Raw genomic sequence first — 23,461 nt, forward strand, 5'->3', positions numbered from 1 at the left:
TTCACGCAAATTCTTCTGCTAGTTGGGGTTTAGTCCAAATCTGCATCCTTTCCTTCAAGGCTCAGGGGTCCAAGATTATCTTCTGTGTCTGTATTTATTGGTTTCCCTTTTCTTTGTTGAAGAGGGTCTGTGCAATCCTTCTGCCTAGTCCGCCATCTTGCCCCGCCTCTATCTGCCCTATATCTTTAATACCAACTTAATATCAGTGCCTAACTCACTGCTCCTTGGTCTCATTTTTTCCTGGCTCGCTCCTCCCTTGGCTCCAAGCTCTCACTCTAAAGGCCTACCTCAGGTCTTTCTTTCTCTATAAACTGCTTGGGCATGATTTTCTGGCTTTGATCTTTAATACTGTCCCTTAGACATGCTTTACCACTTATCCTCTGCTTTAGGAACCCAGAATCAAGATTTGGCCTATTACAAGACCCTACTGACTTGGACTAAGGGTGGCTCACCTCCCCTGTGATATCATTTCAGGGCCTGGAAAAGACATGACTAGCCAAATCCATCCTCCCCACTTTCAGAATTTTCTCCCTTAACATGAATAGATAGACAGACAGATGATAGATAGATAGATAGATAGTTAGATAGATAGATAGATTAGATAGATAGCTGCCACTGAGTCAACTGATTCGTGGCCACCTTATGTACAACGGAACAAAATGTTGCCTAGTCCTGTGTCATCCCCATAATTGCCACCATATTCAATCCATTGTTGTGACTACTGTGCCTTAACATAGAGCTTCCAATTAATGATCTCCAGAAATATCTTCTGCTTTGATTTAAAATGCAAAGGATCATGAAATGAATAATTTAAGCTTCTAGCACTTATATTGCTGATATGTGCCATTGGGTCAATTTCAACTCATAACAACCTCTTACGACAGAGTAGAATTGTCCCATAGGGTTTCCTAGACTGTAATCTTCATGGGAGCAGATCATTAGGCCTTTCTTACCTGGAGCCACTAGGTAGATTTGAATCACCAACCTTTTGGTTTGCAGCTGAACATTTAACCGTTGTACCACCTGGTCTTCTCAGTACTTAACAGTATGCATGAAAGAAATTGAAGGACATTTTTGGCTGGGAGGAAGAGGGTAGAGTTTGTGGCTGGCAGATGCATCATGGGATTCAGTTTTGGAGAGAGATTCTACTACAGTACAGAAAAGGACAGGAAAGATGAGTCCTACTCAACACCCATATTATAGAAGCAGTAGATCCTATTGGAGGAGCTCTGGTAGCATAGTGCCTAAGGCACTTGACTGCTCACCAGAAGGCTGGCGGTTCAAACCCACCAGCCACTCCTCGGAAGGAAGGTTGGGCAATCCTACTTCCGTAGTGATACTGCCTCGGAAACCCAAGGAGGGGTCGCTATGAGTCAGGGCTGACTCTACGGCAAACAACAACAGATCCTATTGGACATCTGTTGTTTTTGCCTCCCAATATGCATTCAACTTTTTTTCTGGTAAAATGACTCTAATTCTCCTCTTAGAAACTATTGTCTCCCCACTCACAGCCTACTCAGTTTAAATGGTAGTGACTTGACTTTAAGGGGCACATGTGAATCAGGTTTTGCCCACAATACATGCCATTCCTGTCCACTGTGATGCCACAGGTAGAGTCAAATTCAGGACTTTCATTCAAACTTTTGGGGAAAATAATTACCTTTTATGATTTCTACTGTGTTTGTGGTTCTGAGAATACAGATCTAGAGAAGGTCACATAGTGGAAGAGATTCCTGGAAGTGAAGTCCATGTAGATAAGAGCAGACAACAGAGATGGATGGATGGATGGACTTGACATCCTTTGGGGACCAGATTCAGGGATACTTTCCATCTCTCAATTATTCAACCAATACATTTCCTTTTTTGCTTAAGCCAGTTTCAGTTTTTTTTTTTTTTTTCCTGTCACTTGCAATCAAAGATATTTTGATTAATGCAAAACTTATAGGAAAGGTCAAATGTCAGATTATTCCAAAAGCATTGTAAGTATGGGCTTACTTGTGCTTACTTACTAACCTGTAGTGAACAATTTCACATCTTTTCACCACATCAAAGATTCTGCTTCTAGGAATGGCTGGCATCTGTCTTTCTCCAACTCACAGCACCTTTGTTCATAATCAAAGTCTCTTTTCAAATTTACAGTCCCTGACAGGGATGGAGTACCCAGTATGCAAAGTAAGCATGGGCAAAATTGTGCTTACTTAGTAATCTGTAATGATCAGTTTCACATGTTTTCACCATATCAAAGAAAATGTTCACTACAGGTTAGTAAGTAAGCACAAGTAAGCCCGTGCTTTGCCTTTTTTATTGGGTAATCTGTTCTGGAAAGGTCTCTGCATTTGAGGTCAAAGGGCCTTTCTCATTCATCAGCTATGTACCTCTCTTCAGAGAACTGACACTGACCTAGCTCGAGGTCTAACAGACAGAGAAAAGACAGGAGACTGTAGTACTGGGGTTGATAGCCAATTCCTTCCTCTGTGCACTAAGACATTCAGTGACATCGCCTCTCACTAGGCCCCTCTCCCATTCTGCTGAGTTTGTCCAGTTTTCCTCCTCTGTGTGTAGTCTTAGCTTCTCAGCTAGACTGTTAGGTTCTCAAGGACATAGTCCATGTCTATTACATCATCTCCCTAAAAGTGATTAGGGTATATCTGGATCAATGTGTATTTATCACTTGACGCAAAAATTATGTTTGACTGGATAATCAATCACTCCAAGGAGATCAAGGGTAGTTTTTTCCCTAGTGCCTATAACTGTGCTTGGCATAGATAAGCACCCAATAAATATCTGTTGAATGGATGGGTGACTAGCACACTGCCTAATCACAAAATAAGAGACAAAGGTATGTATTGGAAAAGCAAATACCTGTAGCATGGGCGTGGGGAGTGGGCAGGCATTCCAACTACAGCAAGCATTTGTTGTGGTTAGTTGTTAGTTGCTGTGGAGTCGATTCTGACTCATGGAAACCCCATGTGCAGAGTAGAACCGTTCTGTAGGGTTTTCAAGGCTGTGACCTTTCAGAAGCAGATCTCCTGGCCTGTCTTCCAAGATGGCTCTTAGAGTGTTTGGACTGCCAATCTTTCAGCTAATTGTCAAACACTTAACCATTTGCATCACCTGGGGAAACATAAGCATCTAGGGAGCACCTATTGTGTTCTGGGTGCTAAGTTACAAAGATGAAAGAGATATAGCCTGTGTCTTTGAGGAAGTCATAATGTAGTGAACACAGGAAACCTAGCTTCTTAGATGCTCTGAAATTAATCCTTAGTACATAGCACATTCTTCAGAAGCACTAAATGAGGAGGAGAGATTCCTGTATTGGTAACATCATTTGTATTTTGGGTTGCAAGGAAAGGAGTGGAATTTAAGTTCCAAAGGATTCCCTTGGGGAAAGACCTTCTTAATATTTCTTTTCTATAATTCAGGTCAAAGGCTTACTTGAGCAGCAGAATCTTCTTTGTTTCCTGACACTCTCAATATCTCTCAAAATAGCCTATTACCAAACTTCTAGGACTTAATCTTACCCAATCCCTTTTTGTTATTGCAAACAGGTAGTTCCTGTGTGAGTGTGAGTGCACATGCAAGTGTGTGTGTGTGTGCATGTGTGTGTATGTGTAGACAGTGAGTATAGTGGGGAGAGGTATGGAAGCCAGGCTAGGCAGAGGAGAAAGCAGGGATAACCAGTAGCTGTTAGTTCTTCCCTTCCTAACTCATCATCAGTGACCCTGTTAATGCTTTGCCTGTTTAACTAATCTGTATTACTCTATTTCTAGGGCCTTTCGGTGTTTAAGGGACTCAAGATCTTTTAATTCCATGAGTTCTGAAAGCCTAGAGGTGGCACAGCCAGGCAGGGAGAGGTAGAAGGAGCTTCTTTCTGGACCCACTCCCCATCTACAATCCTTAGAATCCTCTGAAATGTAAACTTTGACACTTTGAGGAGTGTCCATTCACTAAAGAAGTTATTAAAGTTTTCACTGTTGTAACTTTGTGGGAAAATTAATTCTCTCCCAGTGCCTCGTTTAGTGCCCCAGGCTTAGGAGATGCGCAGTAAGCCGGTGCTCATCACTGCTGTTCATCTGCCCCGTGTAAGAACTTCGTAACTTGGCTTTCTGCTTGGTGAATTTTCCATTCTTAGTGTTTCTCTCAAATGCACTCAAATGTTCCACAGTCCCACAAAGGTCATATGGCCCGTGCATCAGGCATGTAATTTGCTGATCCCATGATTAGACATGCACCCAAACCTCAGTGCTATTAAAATGAACTCTGTAGTTGGCCTCTGGATTGCTTCCCCCTAAATAAATCTCCTAGGCACATGTGAATGGAATTAGTCCTCAGATCATTCTGGCCTGCAGCATACCATTGTCATCTCATACTTTTTCTCTGTAACAGTTCCATGGTTCTGGGGTGGCCTGGGCTTCTGTGATCAGAAGCATATGTCTTGGTCCTAGTTGTCTTCCTTGGGCTGACAATCCTAAGGTGAGAAGTGCCTCATTCTTAGTAGCAATGGTTTGGGTATAGAACTTTTGGGATGATTTCTTGGTTCTTTCTTCCTTTTATCCTGTTCTTTTGTTGTCTTGACAACTAGCATAATAATCTTACATATCTGTGTTTGTATATTCTTTGGAGAATATTTTATCACACATCTTTTCCAGGATGCCTGTCTCATGATGCATTGATTACTCCTCAGCATCTCCCTTCTTTTGAGTGTGATTGTTTTCCACATTTGGGAAAGAGAAATGTCTGCATGATGTAACTGGCCCCTGTGTTGAGGATCAAGAGTCCTCAGCTAGCACAGGTTGCTTTACCTTGCTGGGCTTCAGCTTTCCAGATTAAATGGACCAGATGATTTCTATAAACCCTGAACTACCATGACCCTATGTCAGAATTCATTAAGAATGTACCATAACTTATTGTGATTCTTGCAAGCATCTTCTCCATTATGTATGGGAATTTTCTAATTCTTTTATCTTCCATTGACTGGAATATTTTTTATTTGCTGAAATATGTTGATTTATTTACCTCAGTAATCAACGTTTGGGAGAGGGATGAATGCTGCCAAGTAAACATACGGCACTGGCGGAAGGCTGGCCCAGTCTCAAGCTATTGTTCTTACTGTGGTTGGATGAATGGCAGGGAGGTTTCTTCCTCTGTACTTGAGTAGATTTCTGTGTTTGTTCCCCCTATTCTGCAGTTGGCTCCCTTTACCCCTTCTTTGTCACTTACTGACTTGAAGACTTCAGAGAAACTTCTGGCATCCCTGAGGACAGAAGTCCACATGGAGGCCTCTACAAGGGGCTTCTGAGAGGCTGGAGCATCCAGACAGACTGACCCAGCATCCCTGATACCTGACACAGTGATGCCTCCTTCAACTTTGACTCTGGAATTGTTTGTTTCTGCTTTGGCACATACGTGGTTGAGGGATCTGTGATGTCTGTGGCAGGATGGTTCCTCCTTAACCATACTATGTGCACCCTTCTGAGCCAGGATTGGAATATTGGGTTCACTCAGGGTGAAGTTTCTTTGTATCATTGGTCAATAAAGGCTCTAAACATAAGATGACATCCATCCTTTATTGTAGCATTTACGTGGAAAAGAGAAATATCCAGAGATAACATTGTATGATATAATGTTCAATGATAAAATCACACTTACCATTTAAAGTATAATGATATCATTGGGAATGATACCAGTTGTTAAAATATAGAAACACTTCTCTGCTGGGTGGTCAGTAGCTGCTCCCTCAAGTTCCCTGAGTGGTCACACTGCCACAGCCTCCATGGTTATTGTCCCTAGCCTACCAAGACTTCCTCATGATCCTGGGCATTATCCTCCAGCCCTCTGTTTTAAGTCTGTTATTCATTCCTGTAGGTAGGCTCTTGAGCTGTGCTGATTGTTGAATATCTCGCACATCACTGTCAGGTGAACAGAAATGATGATAATAGTGCTTGTGAGCTCCCACCATGGGCCTGGAACTACCCTGTTAGTTCTGGAGGGAAGTGGCCATGTCTTGCATTCTCAGGGTCTTGAATATGTAGCACTCAAATATCTTCTCAGGAGTAAATGACCTCATCTGACCACATCAGTGATATGTCAAGGCAAGTTCCTTTAATAATTTTATAATTGCTATAAAGGAGTACTAAACAGTCCAAATTGTATGACCTGCGTCCAGTTAGGGGTTCTAGAGTGGACATTTCTATCTAGACTGCCATTCCAGGTCCAAAGACTCAGCTCTTCTAGGAGGCTATAGTGTTTCTGAAACTGCTCAGGTCCCTGCTAGCTTGAATGCTCTCTAATCCTCTAATTTTAGGTAATCTGCTTTTGAAAATCCCTGTGAAGGATGGGTGGGAGTGTTAAGGGTGTGCATAGAATGGGGCAGGAAGGAAGAGTTGTAGTTCTAGGATGTCATCACAATCATCACGAGAGATTAAAACACTCCCTTCAGGGCCCTTCCTTATACAAATTGGGGGAAAGAGAGAGAGAGAGAGATTAATTTGAATGAGAAGAAACTAGAAATTGGCCACCATACCCCCATCCCTGCTCCCTCATTAGCCCTATGTGGACACAGAGAGAGACTAACCAAAAACCAAACCTGTTGTTGTTGAGTTAATTCTGACTTACAATGGCCCTATGGAACAGAGTGGGAGCACTAATTGCATAGTGCCTGAGGCATTTGGCTGCTAACCAGAAGGCTGGTGGTTCAAACCCACCAGCCACTCCTCGGAAGGAAGGTTGGGCAATTTACTTCCGCAGTGATACAGCCTCAGAAACCCAAGGAGGGGAGGCTATGAGTTGGATCCAACTCCATGGCAGTGGTTGCGGTTTTTTTTTTTTTTTTTTTCTCATAGGACAGAGTAGAGTTACCCTATAGGATTTCTAAGGCTGTAATCTTTACTGAAACAGATTGCCACATCTTTTTTTCCCATGGAATGGCTGGTTGGTTCAAGCCACTGACCTTTGGTTAGTAGCTGAGTACTTAACCATTGTGCCACCAGGGCTCCTAGAAGGTGATAAGGGGGCATCAATTTTCTTAGAAGCACTAATTGTTCTTAATTAAGGCAGGGACATAGGACAGAGTGTTTGGAGAGCTTCTTTGCAGTATTAAATAAGGTTAAAGCAATTAGAAGGAGCTGCTTAAAACAAGGAGCCTAGGTTTCTAAGGACAAACCTCTCCAGCTTCAGAGTCTGAGAAGAGCCCTCTTGATAGCTTGCCCTGGCTTACTTGCATCGCGAGAGTTGTGCAGAGGCAGGAAACACAAACCTGGCACTATGTTTTAGCAATTACGATTAATAAAATTCATAAAAGTGTAGTAAGTAATGTCTGCCTCATTTTGAAAGGAGCTCTGGTCATGCAGTGGTTAAGCCATTTTGGCTGCTAACCAGAAGATTGCAGTTTGAATACACCAGCTCTCTGCAGGAGAAAGATGAGGCAGTATGTTTCAATAAAGTTTTACATCTTTGAAAACCCTATGGGGCAGTTCTACTATGTCCTATAGGATTGCTATGAGTGGGAATCAACTCGATGGCAGTGAGTTTGGGTTTTGTCTCGTTTTGAAAATCTGTTTGTCAACCCGTAGTAATAACTATAATTTATTTAGCTCACAGTTTGTCCTGGACTTTATATATTTTGATTTCTATTTAATCTTTACAACATGCTGTGAGATAGTAATATCAGTTGTGGTAGAATGGATCTCAGTGCTTCTTTTCCTTTGCAGCTTTACAAAGGTATTGTGGTAGTTATGTTTGTGTGTCAACTTGGCTGGGCCTGGTTGAGTGGCGGGGCAGCTGGATGTAGTAGTCCCCATGATGAGACTGGCAATCAACTCCATGGTGAGATCTACCACAAGCAGCTGAGTAGCTGCCTTTAGGATGTGGTCAGCTTACTGTATATAAGGAGAAGCCTTGGGAATGGTCTTTAGCATATGGCATGCTTGGACTCTACATGTAGCTGTGTTGTTGGTCAACAACCTGCCGTGCTCTGCTGACCTTTGGACTTACAATGAACTTGAATTAATGTCTGCCATGTGGTTTGGTAACATCGGGACTGTGCCATTTTATTTGTAAACCTTGGGCTTGTTAGCCTCAGCAGCCAGCAGCTCTCTGAAGGAAGAAATGCCTTTAGCTCCAGTGGGCTGGGAGCAGAAGGCAGAGCTGGACCCCAAGGTTGAGGGGCTTTCACCCAGGCTCTAGAGCCTGGCACTTTGAACTCAGACTTAAAGCCTCCAAATTGTAAGGATAAACTCCTGCTTGTTAAGGCCATCCCATTTGTGGTATGTTTCCTGTCAGAGTGGCACTAAGTAACCAGAACAGATATCATAGGGCAAATATGTAATTCCTTTACCCTTGACTTTAGATTTGGTTATGTGACTGCTTTGGGTAATGGAATATTAGCAAACAAAACTTGAACAGGGCTCTAAATAAATTTGCACAATTTGACTTACCCCTTTGTGCTCTCATGGCCCACTATGAGAACATTCCCTGGGTTGTCACTGGTCCAAGGAGAAACAATGTAAACCCATCTCAGAGCATGAATCCAAACCTTCTGACCCCACACAATCCCAGTAGAGCTATTGGCAGATGTGTGAGCAAGAGACAAAAATATTTCTTAAGACACTGAAACTTTTGAGATAACTTGTTATGTAGCAAAAATTGACTAACACACAATCCTAGTTTGCAAGCATGGAAGCTGAAATTCAAAGAAATTAAGCAGATTGGACAGAATCATCCAAACTACATAGCAAAGGCTAGGTTGAAACTGTGGTTCATGTCATTTCAAACCTACATTATATCTTGGAAATGTGCCCCATATTTGAGCAAGCATAAGGTTAAATGAGATAATTAATGCATTAGAAATTCCTCCCCAATCTTATACCTAATGGTGGGAAGGGTCTGTGAGTTAGTGGACGGTTGTCAGAAGAAGCAGATCAGACCTCTGTAACCTATCTACTTTGAAAATGTTGTTCTTTAACATAAGAGTAAGAAAGCTGCTGGAGATATTTCAAGTTGCTGTGGCAACTGGCAGCCCAGAACATCATCTAGTGTCATTTGCTTCCCAGCCCCATTAACTACGGTACCCCTCCTGGGTCATACCAGGCTGAGTCTTCAGCAAATCCCTTTCAAAAATGTTTAATATACTGGAAGCTTATTTAGATTATACATGGGGAGTTTCATTTTTCTTTTATTAATTATAGTGAGAGGTATTTTTATTGTCTTCAATATAAATCTTCCCTCTGGTGAGTTCTAGGCCCATTATAGACACCAAGAGCCCAACAAACCTCTCTCCTTAAAACAAGCCTAGGAGGGAGGCAAAGCAGGAGCCATTTAGTCAGAAATTATAATGTGAGATGAGACTCCTGAAAGCTTTAGAAGGGAAAACTCCAAGTGAAACAAATTAAGAAGCTAAAGCATGACTGCTGCCATCAAATCAGCCCCAGGGAAGGGACCAGGACACACAAAGGAGAAAAGGAAACTAAATTTTCTAAAGGAGGCAGAAAATAGTGGTGAAATCCAGAGATTTAGTAGTGGTGAAATCCAGAGATTTAGTAGTTCTGAAATCCAAAGATGAGTCTGCTGGGCAGGGAGTTAATTTCATGGCTTGGCAGCAAGCTGTCCTATTCAGTTTTGTGCCACAAATGTACCCTTTGTGCTGTGGACATATCCCCAGGACAAACTCAAAGTTCCAGGTATCATGCTGAAGTGCCCATTACTTCCCTGTTGAGTAGCAGCCCACCTTATGTTTGTGTCCTCATTCCAAGGGCAAATTTACTTTAGGAACTTCCTTTACAACTACTGTAGTTATCAAACTCTTTTACCCAAAGCATTTTAAATTAACTCATTTCAGCCTAAATGCAATAATTCTGCACTTCCTGATTTATCTTGGCTAACTCTATGACTATCCTCTCCAAAGGACATTGCAGGAAAGTGTGCCCAGTGAAGCAAGTGCAAAGCAAAAGCCCTCAAGAATACAAATGGAATGGAGTCTTTGCTGTATATAGTCTAGGTGGGCTTTCTAAGCCTGTCTTCTTGAACATACCTGACAATTGCTCTGGGGCTACTTCATAGTCCCTTTCTTCTTTAGCAGGAGAAACCCATGGATCTCGATTCAGTCCAACAATGAGCTCGTTAATAGCTTTGGGTCCAAACAAGAGTAACTATTGTTGGTTGCAGTCCAGTTGATTCCCATTCACTCCCATGGCACTTTGAAGTGGAGTGTACATTATTATATAGTTAGGCTCAAGTAATGGTCCTAAATTTTTCCAGAAACTATCAACCTCTTCAAACTAGTTACATCTTGCCAAAGCCAGTTTTGCTTCTTGAAACTTTGGGTATAAAGCTACAGTTGCAATGGGCTTCTAGGTTATGTTCAAATCTTCTTGGCGAATTCTGATTTACAGCTCAGCATCTTCCAAAAGGCAACGTAGCTTGGAGCTCTGATATGTTCTTATTAGGTGCCCTTGAGTCAGCGCCGACTCATAGTGATTTTATGTTCAACAGAACGAAACACTACCAGGTGCTGCGCCAGACTCACAATCCTTGCTATACCTGAGCCCATTGTTGCAGGCACTGTGTCAATCCATCTTGTTGAGGGCCATCCCTTTTTTTGCTGACCCTCCTCTTTACTAAGCATGATATCCTTCTCCAGGAAATGGTCCCTTCTGACAACATGACCAAAGTAGGTCAGATGAAGTCTGGTCATTCTTGCTTCCAAGGAGCATTCTGGTTGCACTTCTTCCAGGATAGATTTGTTACTTCTTCTGGAAGTCCATGGCAGCTTCAGTATTGTTCACCAACATCACAATTCAAAAGCATCAACTCTTTTTTGATCTTTCTTATTCATTGTACAGCTTTCACATGCATATGCGGTGACTAAAAATACCATAGCTTGGGTTAGACGCATCTTAGTCTTCAAAGAGACATCTTTGCTCCTCAACACTGTTGTTGTTGCTGTTATGTGCCATCAAGTCATACCTGACTCATAGCAACCCCTCCTTGGGTTTCCGAAGCAGTATCACTACAGAAGTAGATTGCGCCATCTTCCTTCCGAAGAGTGGCTGGTAGGGTTGAACCTCCAGTCTTCTGATTAGCAGTCAAGTGCTTTAGGCATTTTAAAGAGCCTTTTTGCAGCACATTTGCCCAGAGCAATACATCCTCTGGTTTCTTGACTGATGCTTCCACTGGTGTTGATTGTGGTAACAAGCTGTATGAAATCTTTGACAATTCAATCTTTTGTCGATTAATTGTGATGCTGCTTATTGGTCCAATTGTGAGGATTTTCATTTCCTTTATGTTGAGGTGTAATCCATACTGCACACTGTAGTCTTTAATCTTCATCAGTAAGTGCTTCAAGTCACCTTCACTTTCAGCAAGCACGGATGTGTCATTTGCATATTGCAGGTTGTTAATGAGTCTTATTCCTATCCTGATGCTGTGTTCTTCTTCATTTAGTCCAGTTTCTTGGATTATTTGCTCAGCACACAGATTGAATAAGTATGGTGAAAGGATACAACCCTGACACATTTCCTTCCTGATTTTAAGCCATGTCTGTTTGAACAACAGCCTCTTGGTCTATGTACAGGTTCCTCATGAGCACAATTCAGTATTCTGGATTTCCCATTCTTCTCAATGTTATCCATAATTTGTTAAAAACCCCACAATTGAATGCTTTTGCATAGTCAATAAAACACAACTAAACATCTTTCTGTTATTGTTTTCTTTCAGGCACGATCCATCTGACATCAGCAATGCTCTCCCTTGCTCCATGTTCTCTTCTGAATTCAATTGCATTTCTGGATGTTCTCTATCAATACACTGCTGCAACCATTTTTTAATTATGTTCAGCAAGATTTTATTTTTGTGTAATATTAATGATATTAATTGATAATTTCCACCTTCTGTGGGATCACCTTTCTTTGGAATGGATACAAATATGGATATTTTCCAGTCAGTTGGCCAGATACCTGTCTTCCAAATTTCTTGTCATGGACGAGTAAGCACCCCCAGCAGGGCACCCATTTATTGAAACATCTCAGTGGGTATTCCATCAATTTCTGGAGCCTTGTTTTTTTGCCAATTTCTTTAGTGCAGCTTCGACTTCTTCCTTCAATACTATTGGTTCTTGATCATATGCTACCTCCTGAAATGGATATATATTGACTAATTCTTTTTGGTACAGTGACTCTGTATATTCCTTCCATCTTCATTTGTTGTTTCCTGCATCATTTAGTATTCTGCTCACAGAATCTTTCAATATTGCAACTCAAGGCTAGAATTTTTTCGTCAATTCTTTCAGCTTGAGGAATGCTGAGCATGTTCTTCCCTTTTGGTTTTCTAACTCCAGGTCTTTGCACATTTCATTATAGTAATTGGCTTTGTCTGCTCAAGCTGTTCTTTGAAATCCTCTGTTCAGCTCTTTTGTCTTTTCTTCCATTTGCTTTAGCTACTTTCCATTCAAGGGCAAGTTTCAGAGTCTCTTCTGACATCCATTTTGGTCTTTTCTTCCTTCCCTGTCTTTTTAATGACCTTTTGCTTTCTTCAGGGATGATGATCCTGATGTCATCCCACAATTCCTCTGTTTTTCAGTCATTGGTGTTCAATGCATGAAATGTGTTTTTTAGATGGTCTCTAAATTCAGGAGGAATATAATCAAGGTCATATTTTGGCTCTTGTGGACTTGTTTTAATTGTCTTCAGCTTCAACTTGAACTTGCATGTGAGCAGTTGATGGTCTGTTCCACAGTCAGCTCCTGGCCTTGTTTTGGCTGAAGATATTGAGCTTCTCTATCACCTCTTTCCACAGATGTAGTCAATCTGATTCTTGTGTACTCCATCTGGTGAAGTCCACATGTATAGCTGCTGTTTGTGTTGTTTAAAAAATGTATTTGCAATGAATAAGTTGTTGGTCTTGCAAAATTCTATGATATGATTTGCAGCATGATTTCTATCACCAAGGGCATATTTTCCAACTACTGATGATTCTTTTTGTTTCCATCTTTGCATTCCAATCATCAGTGATAGTCTACACATCCTGATTGAGTGTTTGGTCAATTTCAGACTGCAGAAGTTGGTAAAAATCTTCAGTTTCCTCATCTTTGGCTTTGGTGGTTGGTGTGTAAATTTGAATAATAGATGTATTAACTGGTTTTCCTTGTAGGCATATGGATATTATCCTATCACTGACAGTGTTGTGCTTCAGAAGAGATCATGAGATATTTTTTATGACAATGAATGCCATGCCATTCCTCTTCAATTTGTCATTCTTGGCGTAGTAGATCATAAGTTTGTCTGATTCAAAATGGCCAAAAACCAGTCCATTTTGGCTCATTAATGCCTAGGATATCAATCATTATGAGTTCCATTTCCTTTTTGACAACTTTCAATTTTCCTAGATTTATACTTTGTACATTCCATGTTCTGATTATTAATGGATGTTTGTGGCTGTTTCTTCCCATTTTGAGTACTGCTACATCAGCAAATGGAGGTCCTGAAAGCTTTATTCCACCCAAGTTGTTAAGGTTGGTTCTATTCTGAGGAGACAGCTCTTCCACAGACATATTTTGAGTGCCTTCTGACTTGAGGGGCTCATCTTCTGGCACTACATCAGACAAGGTTTCAGAGCTATTCATAAAGTTTTTCAATAATGTATCAGACACTGTTTCACTGCTATTCATGGGGTTTTCACTGGTCAATTCTTTGAAAAGTGGAGGATCCCTTCCTTATTTCAAGTCTGTCTACCATGGGTAACCATGCTGGTATTTGAAATACCAGTGGCATATCCTCCAGCCTCACAGCAACACTCAAGCCACCACAGTAAGACAAACTGACAGAGGATTGGTGGGGAGCTCTGATATACATTGCCACAACTTAAATTGAACTACTAATGTATGGTTAGGAAGCTCTTGGTGTGGGTAGATTGCTCTGTGAGAAATCTAGTGAGGTGAGAGGTCATGTCTGGAGAGCAGCTCTGCCTCAGTGACAGAGCTATTGATGGGAAAGACCTTCAGGAACTAGAAAGTCCAAGCAAGATTTTGCTAAACCTTATTTGTCTTTGGCTCACTCACACCCCTTTTCTGACCACTTGATCTCATTTTCTTAAGCTTTCATGTTGCCTCTTGGCTTATTTACTTTTAATGCCCTCAGTCCAGAATCACCTCATTCTGATTCTTGAAACCTCTGTTAATAGCTCAGTAGATATATCTAAAGGTAGGTACATAGCTACCTGCTTCCATGTGATCTCAACCTCAAGGAGGAGTTTGGCTGCATTTGGATTAGTTAGGTCTGGGGGCATATATTGAGTCATATTTTCTAAAATGCAGAACTTTATCTAAAAAACCAAATCCACTGCCATCAAGTCAATTCTGACTCATAGCAATGTAGAATACCGTAAATAAACCAGTTTTGTAACAAATAATCCATTAATTTTTCTGTATCCATCTCCTTTCAAGAGCCTAGAGAGGTAGGGCAAGGGCTGTGTGGAGACTTGGGCTTTTTAGAGGGTAGCCTGCTACAATCTGTCAGTTTCTTTCTCCTCGTGCATTGCCTGTTCTTTGATAAGATGCTTTGCCCTTTAGGAGGCCAAGGTAAGAGATGTCTCCTTTCTACTGTGGAAGAGGTGTTCTCTTTCCACTCCCTTGAAGTGGAAACTAGAATACTAAGTGGAAATGAGAGTAAAGTTTAGGGAAAAGAAAGCTACTTCAACCTTTCTAGTCTGGCTGGGAGGCACAGCTTACCAGGGCTAGAGTTCCCCTTAGAGTTTGGGACCAAAGCCCTGGCTGATAATAAAGAACAAATGTTCCCATGATTCTCCTCTGTGCAGTTTCTGGACAATTCACAGGGCGGGGTGACTAGCTGAAACCAAGATTCTTGATTCCTGGGCCTCTGTGGAAAAATGCCTTAATTTTGAAGCTCAGATGATTGTGAGACCCATCCATTTGTAGCTGTCTCTTCACCTTTCCCACACTGACTTGAACTAGATGTTAGAAAAATCAGCAAACTTTTACTTCATGCTAAGGTCTGAATGATTGTACGTCCATTCCAACAAACAGTATTTACATTTTAAATGGTCAAGAGTTAACCTTAATTTATTTGGGGCAGAGTGCACAAGCAAAGGAATAATATTGGAAAATGTCAGAATTTATGTTACAATAATCTATTCAATTTAACTGTATGTCCATCTGCAGTACAAAGCTAGCCCTAATTGTTAATACCCTGAGTACAGACTTTGTTTTGTAGCCTTAGGTTTAAATGTTTATATTTAATATATTTAATTAGCTTTAAATACAATTAGCTTTAAATGCAATTTTAGTTTTTGTTTCTCTCCCATGCAACATGATTTCATGAGGGAACCCTATAAGTGAGGTACAAATCTACCATCCTATCTTTCCTCATGAGCCCTCAGCACTGGAATAAAGGCAGATTGTTCATTTGAGTCTTAAATCCTGTTTTCAGTGTATTTTCTCAACACACCTAAAATAATTAACATTGATAAACCAGGCTGAGGTCTTTTAATTTTTTGGATACACCAACAGATGAATCTTACTATTTTAAAAATTTTGTTGTACTTGTTGAAGAGTTTTGAATGGGTGAACTGAGCTCATTATTTTTTAATAACCTTATGCACTTCTGTTAATGTTTTCCAAGTCTTCTTTTGTCTAAAGGAGATCTGGTGGTGCAGTGGATAAGGCATTTAGCTGCTAAACAAAATTTTGGCACTTTGTACACACCAGCCACTCTGTGGGAGAAAGATGAGACAGTCTGCTCTGTTATCATTTACAGCCTCAGAAACCCCATGGGGCAGTTCTGGACTCTTCTATAGCATCGCTATGAGTTGGAATTGACTTGAAGTGAGTACAAGTTTTTTGGTTCTTTGGTCTAACCCAGGCTTTCTCAATCTTGGCATTATTAACATTTTGAGCCAAATAAGTCTTTGGCCCAAAGAATTTGCAGGGGCTGTCTTGTGCATGGTAGGATGTTTAGCAGCATTGCTAGAATCTATCCATCAAATGTCAGGAGCATAACCCCTCAGTCATGATAACAAAAAAGGTTATTAAAATTTTGCCTAATTTTGATATTGACAAATGTCTCCTGGAAGGCAAAAGTGTCCTCAGCTGAGAACTGCTGGTCTACCACTTCCCTCTGGGAAAGATCTTCCACTGCAAAAGATCTGTCTCATAAAGGTATTTTGAGCTCTGCTGGCATATTCCTCCTCAATTGAATGATGAGCTTCCAGGTCTTTTGGATGCCATTTTAAAATAGGCACTCATGCACACACCACATCTACAGTCTGCAAAGTTACTTGGAGAGTTTATTTCTTTAGGTTTATCCACACCTGGCATAGTGTCAGGGGCAAAATTATTTAAACATCTTAAGGAATGCGGCATTAGCTATTCCCAACAGCAATGTAGAGAGTGATATGGCTGAACACATGTCATATAATCAGATTTTTAAAACCCCAACTCATCAATTGATGATGATAATGTACTTGGGCATTGCCCATGTTGTTAACCTGAGCAATCAAAATAAAGTAATTACACTAATTACAAGCCTCTCAAAACCCAGCTCAGTGTCCTTGTGCATAAGAGACAAGCTGTGTCACCATCGGTTCACAGGGCTCTGAGACCCCATAAAGGTTTTAGTAGCTAATCATGGTGCTCCTTCTCTCAGGGAAAAGGAGAATTAGAGGTGAGTCCATGGAAAGACTGATGGTCCCTTTCACTCAGGAATGGTCTCACATAGTGGAAAGAGAAGTGAATGGCTGGCTGGGCCCAATGGTCTGGAACCAGAGGTTTAAGGAGCACCCAAGCCCAGCGAGCTGTAACTGTCACGTGAATTTGGGCTGACTGAGTCAGTCATCCACTTGAGTAGGATTGCTGAGTGTGCATTAAAGGAAGACACAGTAAATGCACAGTTACTTGGATACCTCTCTATTGAGAATTGATGTGGTGATATGCAGACTTGCAAGGTAGTCACATTATATTACCAAATATCTTGACCTGACAGTCAAGTTAAGTGAGTAACATGGGGTAAATCTGAAACTGGTCAAAGTAAAGAGAATCTTTAGTTATCGAATACCATCAGATATGAGAGCTCAGATCTGGGAGCACTGAATGGAAGCATGGATAAGAGTAGAGTGTTATATATCCTGAAGAAAGAATGTCTATCTGCACCATGATTGCTTTTGAAAATTATGACACCTGACAATTGTTTGCAAGAACTACACTCATTGTGCTTGAATTTCTTTCATATTTTGATACAATAAAAGACATCACTCTTCCTAATTTTCATTTCTACAGTAATGGGTGAAATTTTGGATTATTAGGATAATATGTGTTATGTCAATAGCCAAGTGACATGTCAAGTCTAAAATAATATGCACAAAGCATTTGCTATTGGGTTATTACAGCAGTAGGAAAAGTGACTTAAATTAATTCCCATCATAGCAGTAAATGAGCAAGTAGAGTGAAATATATATATTAAAAAAAAGGGGGACAGAAATTTGACAAAGGCACCGAAAGCCTGGGAAAGCTTATGTGGTATAAAAATAACTATGAACTGACAGACTAAACAATAAATTTGCTCAGCTAATTAATATCTTCCATTGAGTGACTTAAGTGAAGATAAGTTGATGGAAATAGTTGACAAATGCACACAAAAATTAATTCAGTACTCGAAACATTACAGAAATAGAAGGAAATTCAGGATTTGAAAAATTAAGATAAGTAATTCCAGGAAAACCAAATAAAATGTTCTGGGCTTTGACAATAGCACCAATTAGCTCTCACTGAGTGTGTTCCTCAAATATGATGTGTGATTGAATTGTTGGCAAATGTTTGTGAAGTTCCTAATACTTTGCAGCATTGTGGTCATGAGTGAACCAAATGGGGCAGATGAACCATGAATTGTCAACCTATTGTCACTTCTGAACAGGAGGTTACTGAAGCAATCCAAATAACAACTCACTAGAAAGCAGCAGGTTCTGACTTGCAAATAATCTAATCCAAGAAGCTCCCAATAACACTTGACAATATTGCAAGATGTTTCCTGAAAACACCATGTCACTCAGACATAAAGGTTGATTCATGACATCTGGAAACAGCTGCCTTTTACTAAAAGACAATGAAATTTCAAATTGTGTTAAATATAGCCTGCTAATATGCTTACCTGCCATTCACAAGTCATTGACAGACATTTGGGGCTGAAAAGATTTCCTCACATTGTCAGAAAAATTAAGTCATGACTAATAAACAGAAATAATGTTATAATTTGGACAAGGAGGTGAAAATCAGATCTCCAAAAGGGTCAATGGCAATGAAGCCAATCAAAACCATCTGAGACTGTGATTGTGGTTATTTCAAATTTCAAAAAGATGGGGTCTGGGAGACCACGTGAGTAGACTGGCCTATAAAACTGCTATTTAATGGTTGCTTTTTTTGGAAAGACCTGCCCAGCCTTGAGCCAGAACAACATCGCTAAGTCATAGTTCATAGTAGATAAACCTAATGTGACCGTTTGTCATCTAAATCTTAATCACAGCTAATTATACATTGTGATTTTTTTTTTTTTTTTTTTCAGAGTTCAAGTGTAGGAATCGGGAATATCTGTGTTCAAATATAGGCCCTTCAGTGTGATGTTTTCAAGTTAAACCTTATTTTCCTCATCTTTAAAAATGGAAGTGACAATATACCTACCTCTTTGGATTATCATGAGGTTTTGATCAAATTATAATCAGATAATGTTTGTAAGAATGCTTTTTGGTATTGAAAATTCAAAATCTGGCTGGTGTGGCTTTTGTAGGTTATGTATAATATATTTTCCGAAACCATCCAGGTCCAGCTCTTTTTGCAGAAAGAGGAAAAAAACACCTGCAGGTTTGAGAACTGGTGGTGAAGCTGGGTCTAGGGATTTGGGTCAGATATTGGCTGAGTTGTGTTAGCTCCAGTGACCAGAAGCCTAGGCCAAAGAAGTGAGTGTCAACCATGAGGGTGAGGTGATGGGCAGAAAGGACAGTATCAGTATCAGGCCAAGAGGGGACCTAAGAGTGACATAATGGACAGGAAATGAAGCAAGAGGTGTACAGCTGTGCAATCGAAATTGGAATGGGAAGTGGAGTGTAAGGTGAAAAGAGCTCAAGAGGCCAGGAAGAAGGCAGGGGTATCTGGCTGGATCTTGTGCATGCTCAAAGCTCACAGTGACATGCCACAGAAAAGATTAGCTGGCTCCAAGTGCATTGAGATAGACAATGCAAGGCCTAAAGTTTACCTTTAGCAAAGCTTATGTAATCTGATGAGTTATCTAATAATTATGTGTTTGTATTGGCTATATAGAGGAGATTTTGGGGGGTGATTCTCATATTCTTCATTCTCTCTTTTCTTTTCTTTTTGTGGGAAAGCTTTTCTTGACTTTTTACAACAGTGGTCTCATACAATATTTGTCCTTTTGTGATTGACTAATTTCATTCAGCATAATGTCCTCTAGTTTCATCTATACTGTGAGATGTTTTGCAGATTCATCTTTGTTCTTTAACATTGCATAGTATTCCATTGTGTGTATGTATTATAGTTTGTATCCATTCATCCATTGATAGGCATTTAGGTTGTTTCCATTTTTTTTGCTAATGTGAATAGTGCTGTGATGAATGTGGCTGTGCCTGTGTTTGTTCATGTGATGGCTCATATTTTTCTAGGATATATACCTAGGAGTGGGATTGCTGGATCACATGGCATTTCTATATCCAGCTTTCGAAGGAAGTATCGTACTGTTTTCCACAATGTTCGCACCATTTTACAGTCCCACCAGCAGTGTATGAGAGTTCCAGACTCTCCACACTCTCAGTAGCATTTGTTGTTTTCTGGGTTTTTTTTTTTTTTTTTTGAACTTTGCTATGAGTACTGGGAGGAGCTCTGGTAGCATAGTGGCTAAGCCACTCCTCGGAAGGAAGGTTGGGCAATCCTACTTCCGCAGTGATACTGCCTCGGAAACCCAAGGAGGGGTCGCTATGAGTCGGGGCCGACTCGACGGCACATAACAACAACAACAACAACATGAGTACTGGGGTGAGATGATATCCTATTATTGTTTTGATTTGCATCTCTATAATGGCTAATGATCGTGAACATTTCTTCATGTGTTTGTTGACTACCTGAATGTCTTTGGTGAAATACCTATTCATATCCTCTGCCCTTTTTTAAATTAGATTAGTTGTCCATTTGTTGTTGAAGTATTGACATTTTCTAAAACTTTTAGAGATTAGCCCCTTGTCTGATATGTCATTACCAAAATTTTTTTCCTAGTCTGTCGGTCCTCTTTTTACTCTTTTGGAGAAATCTTTTCATGACAGTAAGTGTTTAATTTTTAGGAGTTTCTACTGGTATGCTGCTGTTTGAGCATTTTGAGTTATGTTTGTTATTGTTAGGTGCCATCAAGTTGGCTCCAACTCATAGCAACCCTATGTACAACAGAACAAACACTTCCTGGTCCTGTGCAATCCTTGCTGTACCTGAGCCCATTGTTGCAGCTACTGTGTCAATCCATCTCATTGAGGGTCTTCCCATTTTTTGCTGACCCTCCACTTTACCAAGTAATAGCAGGGAATGGTCCCTTCTGACCATTCAGTAGGTGACCAAACATAACCAAAGTATGTGAGATGAAATCTGGTAGTTCTCCCTTCCCAAGAGTATTCTGGCTGCACTTCTTCCAGGACAGATTTGTTCATTCATCTAGCCATCCATGGTCCTTTCAGTATTCTTTACCAACACCACAACTCAAAAGCATCAACTCTTCTTCAGTCTTCCTTATTCATTGTCCAGTTTTGATGTACATATGAGGCTACTGAAAATACCATTGCCTGGGTTAGGTGCACCTTAGTCTTCAAAGAGACATCTTTGCTCTTCAATACTTTAAAGAGGTCCTTTGCAGATTTGCCAAGTGCAATGTGATGACTGATTTCTTGACTGCTACTTCCATTGGTGTTGATTGTGGATTCAAATAATATGAAATCTTTGACAAGTTCAATGTATTCTCCATTTATCGTGATGCTGCTTGTTGGTCCAGTTGTGAGGATTTTCATTTTCTTTATGTTGAGTAATCTATACTGGAGGTTGCAGTCTTTCATCTTTGTCAGTACATGCTTCAAGTCATCCTCACTTTCAGCAAGCAAGGTTGTGTCATCTGCATGTCACTGCTTATTCATTGTTCATCCTACAATCCTGATGCTGTGTTCTCCTTCATATAGTCCAGTTTTTCAGATTATTTGCTCAGCATACAGATTGAATAATATAGTGAAAGGATACAACTTAACACACTCCCTTCCTGATTTTAAACTGTGTGGTATCCCCTTGTTCTGTTCAAACAGCAGCCTCCTGTTCTATGTACAAGTTCCTCATGAGCACAATTAAGTGTTCTGGAATTCCCATTCTTTGCAATGTTACCCATAATTTGTTATGATTCACACAGTTGAATGATTTTGCATAGTCAATAAAACACAAGTAAACATCTTTCTGATATTCTTTGCTTTCAGCCAAGAACCATCTGACATCAGTAATGATATTCCTTATTCTACATTCTCTTCTGAATCCAGCTTGCATCTCTGGAAGTTTCCTATCAATATACTGCTACAACCATTTTTTAATTATTTTCGGCAAAATTTTACTTGCATGTGATATTAACGATATCATTCAATAATTTCCACATTCTGTTGGATCACCTTTCTTTGGAATGGACACAAAAGGAATCTCTTCCAATCAGTTGCCCAGGTAGCTGTCTTCCAAATTTCTTGTCATAAACAATTGAGGACCTTCAACATGGCATTTTTCTGTTGAAACATCTTAGTAGGTATTCTTTTTGCCTATTCCTTCAGTACAGCTTCAACTTCTTCCTTCAGTACCATTGGTTCTTGATTATATGCTACCACCTGAAATGATGAACATCAAACAATTCTTTTTTGTACAGTGGCTCTGTGTATTCCTTCCATCTTCTTTTGATGTTTTGTACATCATTCAGTATTTTGCCCATAGAATCTTTCAATACTGCAATTGAGGCTTGGATTTTTTTCTTCAGTTCTTTCAGCTTGAGAAATGCTGAGCATGTTCTTCCCTTTTGGTTTTCTAACTCCAGGTCTGTGTGCATTTCATTATAATAATTGACTTTGTCTTCTCAAACTGCTCTCTGAAATCCTCTGTTCAGCTCTTTTATCTTGTCATTTCTTCCATTTGGTTTAGCTACTCTCTGTTCAAGAGCAAGTTTCAGAGTCCTTCTGACATCCATTTTGACCTTTTCTTCCTTTCCTGTCTTTTTAATAACATTTTGCTTTATGATATTTTTGATGTCATCCCACAGTTCATCTGGTTTTTGGTCACTGGTGCTCAATGAGTAATGTCTATTCTTCAGATAGTCTCTAAATTCAGGTAGGATATAATCAAAGTCATATTTTGGCTCTTGTGGAGTTGTTTTAATTGTTATGTTCAATAGTGCATCTATGCCATGTATTGGTGCCCCTATTTTTTTCTTTGATGGTCTTTATAGTTTTAGGTTTTAAATTCAGGTTTTTGGTCTATCTTGAGTTCTTCTTTTGTCTGTGATGTGAGTTATGGGATCTGTTTCATTTATCTGCAAATGGATATCCAATTTTTCCAACACCATTTGTTAAAGAGACCATCTCTTCTTTATTAATGAGTTTCGGTCCTTGTCAAAGATCAGCTGTCTGTAGGTGAATGAATTTACTTTTCAATTCTGTTCCATTGGTCTTTGTGTCTGTCGTTATACCAGTAACAGGCTGTTTTAACTACCATAGGGATGTAGTAAGTTTCAAGATAAGGAAGTGTGAAACCTCCTACTTTTTCTTCTTCTTTAGTAATGCTTTACTTATCCAGGATCTCTTTTCCTTTTATATAAAGTTGATGATTAGTTTTTGCATCTCTTTAAAGAATATTGATGGAATCTGGCCCAGAATTACATTATATCTGTAGTTCACATTGGGTAGTATTGACATTTTCGTGATGTTAAGTCTTACTATTCATAAGCATGGTATGTTCCGTTTCTGTAGGTCTCTTTTTGTTTCTTATACTAGTGTTTTGTTGTTTTCTTTGTATAGGTCTTTTGTGTCTCTGGTTAGATTTATTCCCAAGTACTTCATCTTTTGGGTAGTTATTATAAATGACATTGTTTTCCTGATTTCCTTTTCAGAGTTCTCTTTGTGGTGGTGGTGTTGTTAGGTACCATCGAGTGGGTTCCAACTCATAGTGACTATGTACAACAGAATGAAACACTGCCCAGTTTTGTGCTGGCCTCACAATCCTTGCTATATCTGAGCCCACCATGGCAGCCACTGTGTCACTCCATCTCGTTAAGGGCCATCGCCTTTTTTTGCTGACCCTTTACTTTACCAACTGTGATAGTTGAAGATGTGTCAACTTGGCTGGACTCCAGTTGTGAATGGTGGTTCCCATGATGGATCACATAACTGAGTTCTAAGCGGC

This window comes from Orycteropus afer, unplaced genomic scaffold (assembly GCF_000298275.1).
Source record: "Orycteropus afer afer isolate SDZICR_OR568_19922 unplaced genomic scaffold, OryAfe1.0 scaffold00065, whole genome shotgun sequence".
NCBI lineage: Eukaryota > Metazoa > Chordata > Mammalia > Tubulidentata > Orycteropodidae > Orycteropus > Orycteropus afer.